The sequence below is a fragment of the Halichoerus grypus genome, chromosome 9, assembly GCF_964656455.1.
Source record: "Halichoerus grypus chromosome 9, mHalGry1.hap1.1, whole genome shotgun sequence".
In the NCBI taxonomy this organism is placed as follows: Eukaryota; Metazoa; Chordata; class Mammalia; order Carnivora; family Phocidae; genus Halichoerus; species Halichoerus grypus.
This window is the reverse complement of record NC_135720.1, coordinates 96,449,168-96,454,675: the sequence shown is the minus strand read 5'-3', so window position 1 is coordinate 96,454,675 and position 5,508 is coordinate 96,449,168. Positions and strand designations below refer to the sequence as shown.

Genomic DNA, 5,508 nt, shown 5'->3' with positions numbered 1-5,508 from the left:
GCTCCATTCTCTCTGGTACCAGGCCTTACAAATTCCTTCAGCAGCACTCTCTGCCTCTTCAGCTCAGGGAGACTTCTGTGCCCTGCTAGAACTTCACTTCTTGGTCCCTATGGTTGGGAAGGTTTCCCTAGGCAAAAACCCAGGGTGAATGTACTGTTCATTTCAGGGGCTTCCCTTCTTTCAATGACTTCAGTCCTGTGCTGCCTGGGGTCCAATGTCTAAAGATAATTACTTCATTTATTTGTCATTTATAGTTGTTTATGGCAGAAGGGCAAGTCTGGTACTGGTTACTCTGAAGGTGATGAAAGGCAGGAAGTGGCTCTTTATTCCTTTTTTGTTCTTAAATTTAATCATATACAATTATGACTGAAGTAGCCAAGAACCTCTGAATTACAATAAGGAAAAGCATAGTCTTAGATGAAATTGAGTAAGGACTTTAATTAAATCTACCTAACATCTATTTTTCTTTTTTGCTAATTGGGCTATCCCTCTATCCTTTTACTTTGTAATTGGAGACATCCTCCATTCATGTACTTTGCTTTTCTTTTGGGGAAAAAAAGATTTTATGACTACCATGCTGTTCTACAGTCACAGGAAATGTTCAAGCCCATTACAACATTATGTGTGTATGTATTTTTTTTTTTAAATCAAAAGTTAGGTGACATACAATCTTATATTAGTTTTGGGTGTACAACACAGTGATTTGACAATTACATACATTACAGAATGGCCATCACAATAAGTGCAGTTACCATCCATCACCTTACAAAGTTATTACAATATTATTGACTATATTCCCTATGCTTTACTTTTCATCCATTATCTATATATTTTATCATTTAAAACTACCACTACTAGAAAATAATTCAAAGCGAATAGCCCTACTTTCCTATGCTAAAACAATATTTGTAGAATTGAAAGAGAATTTATAGCTGTATCGTCTTGTCAGATTGTGCTAGGTGGAGTGTTTTTGCTAATGTCCCTAAATTTCAACTTCAGGGAATTGGAGGCAGGTTATTTTTTAGAAGGTAATGCATTATGCTGATTGGACAAAGTACCAACATGTATGGCTTAATTTCTGTGCCACAAAGAAGCTCTACATTAGCTGATTAATTTGGACTCTTTTCTCAAAATTTCAGTTCTTTTACATTTTGCCTCAATTTTAGAGTTTATGTTATTGCACCAAGAAATCTTGGTGATTTTAAATCACTAAGCATCTCTTAGATGTTAAACTGATAAGCATCAATGTGAATTTTTAGAAGAAGTGCCCATAGGCACAGTGATGAATTACGGTTCAGAAGAGGTAACTGAAATTTTGAGATGTGTGTAAATCATGTCATAAGAGGAACTACCAAAGAAATGAGGGCTGATGATGAAAGCGTTGTGTTAATTTTTCAGCATACTTTACGGGCTGTTTTAAGTGCAGAAAAGACTATGTATAGGCTTGTTTAAGCTTTTGAAGTTAATAATACATTTATTAGAGTTACAGATTCAAAATCCTTAAGGTTTAAGGTTCAGCTCACAAATCTTGTTCTATTTATAAACCAAGCACATTTTTGCAATCACTTGTAGGAGTCTTTGACTAATATTTGGTTCTATTTATAGATTTGTTAATTAAGCATCTTTGAACATTTTATGTTGCATTTATATATTTACTCCATTTCAGTTCTGTAGCTTTAAAAATTGTTTGACCAACACACCTTTCCGAGTGCTTAAATAATTCTTATAAATCTGACACATTAAACTTATAACTATAACAAACTTAAAAATTTTTTTTTTTTGAGGAAAAATCCTGGAAAACAAAACTTGATTAAAATTAAGAACTTGTGTTCCTATGAAGATACCACGAAGAGAGTGAAAGGCAGGCCACAGAAAGACTTGACATTTGCAGTATATACATCAAAAAGGACCCATGTTAGAATATGTAAGGAATTCCTAGAAATCAAGGAGAGAGGCAGATGACTTTCCTTAATACCTCCTGACCTTTGAGTGGGGAGGGCCTGGAGAGGGGGAATCTGTGAGATGAGTGGCTGCCGAGGTAGCCTTTGAATGATGGTGGCAGGAGGCTGGGGGACTGAATGTTGGATAATCTCTGGTGGCTCCAGGGCTGGTGGGGGCGGGGAGATGGCAGGGTAAATGCCCATGGAGGGGGCCAGGGGAGGGACCTCTGGGAGCAATGCTGACCCACAGCACCCTCCTCTGTTCATCTCCTCAGGTCTTGGATCTGGGAGACCTCCCCAGGAGGCACTGTTCCCAGAGTCTCTGCAGAAGCTCTGTCCTCCTCCTCAGAGCACTCTGCAGGGCTGCATCTGGCCTGTCTTCCCTGGCCTGAGGTGGGGGTCCTCAGAATCCCCTTCCACATTCTCATGCTCTTGCTTCAGTCTCTTCTCCAAGAGTTTCAGGGTCAGTTGGGTCATTTCATCCGCCACTGAAAAATCCAGCATCCTGGGACCGTAAGAGAGGGCCCCCCCACCCCCCATGGTTCTCAGGTTATCTGCAAGAAAGAACTGCTTGCTCAGCTGGAGAGTAAACTTAAAATTCTCTTTACTGTTCCAGTGCTTCTTCCCAATTTAGAATATTTCAACCACAAAATAGAAGTCTATATTGACTATTCAATTACATATTTAAATTCTAATTAGAAGGTTGACACTCTGATAGATTTATTTTTTCTTAAATATTCCTAATACAGAAAACACTAAATTTGCACACACACTCTAGTCTCAATAGAGCAACCTATGGCTTTGGTTATCTTTAGTATTTCTGTGCTTGATTCTGAATCTTCTTGGAGTGGAAAGGTACTTCTTCCCCATGGAAATAATTTCATTGTCCCATATAATTTGGGAGTTAACTGTCTCAGCTTGCCTAATGTTGCTTACTGCCTGGAAATCTTAGCCAGGAAGCTTACTGTATATTCTTTTTGGCAACCTGGCCAGGACACAGTGAATCTGATTTTGTAGCTTTATCATTGACTCTGTGATTTCCAAAGCCAAGAGGTCACTTAGTCCTCAAACTTTTAATTCTCTCTGCAGGGAAAGCCACCATCCCTCTTTTCTTGACTCTAAAGATTTGTGAACAAATGTCTTTTACATACAACTTGGTTGCAATTCAAATTTTATGGAACGTCATAGAACTAGCGTGCATACTGAAATGATATCCAATTGAATTTTTGAAATCTCTCTGGTTTGGTAGACTAGTTGGTCATAACTTCTGAGGTCACTCCTGATAAGTCTGTCAGGGATTCCTCCATTATGCTGCGCTAGATGACTTGCAAGAACCCTTGTAACCACAGACCCAACAATTCTATGATTTTCACAGAATAATTTTATTTGTGTATTCAAGCCAGGCATCCTCAAGTGCCTTGTTTTGTCTATGTAACAGGTGTTTTTCAAGCAATCTGGCCTTTCAGTTATGAGTCATCTTAGTTTACAGTCCTGGGTTATTATGTTCATAATGTTCCTCTACACCTCCCTCCACCATCATCCATCCTCCTGTCTCTCTTCTTCTCTCCATAACACACAATAAATGAGTGCCTACTTCAAGTTGGATGTGGTTCTAAACATAGAAAGGTAGGCAAGATAGGGGCGCCTGGCTGGCTCAGTCGGTGGAGCATCTGACTCTTGATCAAGGGGTCATGAGTTTGAACCCCATGTTTGGTGTAGAGATTACTTTTAAAAAAGTTAAAAAGGAAAACAACATAGACACAAACAGATATTAAATAAATATACACGAATAACATTTTAAAACTTAAAAAAATTGAGATATAACTTTCTTTTTTTTAAGATTTTATTTATTTATTTGTCAGAGAGAAAGAGCACAAACAGGGGGAGCAGCAAGCTGAGGGAGAAGCAGGCTTCTCGCTGAGCAAGGAGCCCCATGCGGGACTCGATCCCAGGACCCTGGGATCATGACCTGAGCCAAAGGCAGATGCTTAACAGACTGAGACACCCAGGCGTCCCGAGATATAACTTTCATATAGTAAAATGCACAAGTCTTAAGTATAAGCTCAATGACTTACCAATAACTTGGGAGTTTTTATAAGTGCCAGGAAGCTTATTCAAGGATAACTGAAATTTTACCAAGGAGCACAATATCCCAAATAAAATAAATGGACTTTGTCTTAAAATGTCAGTTTGAAGGCCACTACTCAGATATCTGTGAGTTGTCGGTTTGGAAGCCGGATCAGTAAACTATGGCCTGTGGGACAGCATACGTTACTTCTGTATGGCCTAGGAGCTAAGAATGGTTTTTAAAACTTTACACGATTTGAGATAAAATAGAAGAAGGAGAAGAAGGAACAGAAACTATATGTGAACAGCAAAGCTTAAAATATTTATTAACTGGATCCTTAACAGAAAAAGTTTGCTGACCCCGGAGCTACAGAGGAAGGAATGTTAACTAGAAGCCAAGGACAATGATTCCTTTCCGTTGCTTTCTAGCCTAGTAAGCCAGATGTGTCAACAGGGTCTCTCTCACTGGCACTAACATGTTGCTCGATCAGAAAAGGGTTTAAATTTTTAGTAGCTTATGTCAGCCCCACCTAGTGATATTAAATGCAAGGAAGAGTTTGCTAAAACACCATGCCACACCACTAAGTTAGGACACTCAGAGGTGGTTAATCTCAATCTTAATAAGAACTGGATTTTTCAGAAATACAGGAATAGTTACGGTTATGTTTAGCTCTTTTCAAGGCTACGGGTGTGTTTTGAAGACTTTGCCATAGATATGCCATACATATTGTCATTTTCTGGTACCTTTGCCGTACACGGGGGTGGGGACAAAGCAGGAAAATATGCATGGGGCTCTGATTTAGCAATTTCCAGCCATATATCCTGTCCCTCCTTCTCTCTCCAAATAATCCATATGCTTTTTCCTCAAGTCTATTCCAGCTTGCAGTGTGCTTCATTTAGCAGTCAATATCCTACTCTCCAGAGGGAAATTCTGGCTCAAATCAGGCCAGTCTGGCCAGCATTTGGTCTGTTGACTGGATGGGGTCTGCATGGGAGTTTCTAGGTATGTTATAATTGTTGCTGTGGTTTGGGTTGGTCTATGTTACTGGATCAACTATGGTTATTGGCATGGAGAGGAGGCTAGAAATAACTAGGAGAATGTTTGAGCCCTAATAAAATGGGTGGGTCTCAGGGGAAAGTTTGTCCTGGAAAGGGAAGTAGAGTGTAGGCCAAGAAATTTGTGCAAAAGCCAAGAACAAAGATGACTGGGGGTAGAGACAGATTGCCTGTGTTGGGCTCAAGGCTGGGTTGGGGCACATTGCATACCAGGCTGGGGGCAGGAACATGAACTACAGACCCTACCCATTTGCAGGGTCTCTAATAGCCTTGGGTTGGCTGCTGGAACCGAGCTTGTCAGTTGGATGCTGAATGGCAATTGCTAAGTGTGATTGTGTTGGTAAGGCCCAGGATTGACAAGACTAAGTTATTATTGGTATTATTATTATTATTACAAAAAATATTTGATGACATTTGCCATTGCGTTGAGCATTGCTATGTGACA

At 39.7% G+C, this 5,508-nt stretch overlaps 1 pseudogene; it reads right to left on the bottom strand.

The window, feature by feature from the left end:
* Positions 1 to 1,832: 1,832 nt before the first annotated feature.
* Positions 1,833 to 2,444, bottom strand: LOC118520361 (uncharacterized protein C21orf58 pseudogene; annotated as a pseudogene).
* Positions 2,445 to 5,508: the final 3,064 nt, after the last annotated feature.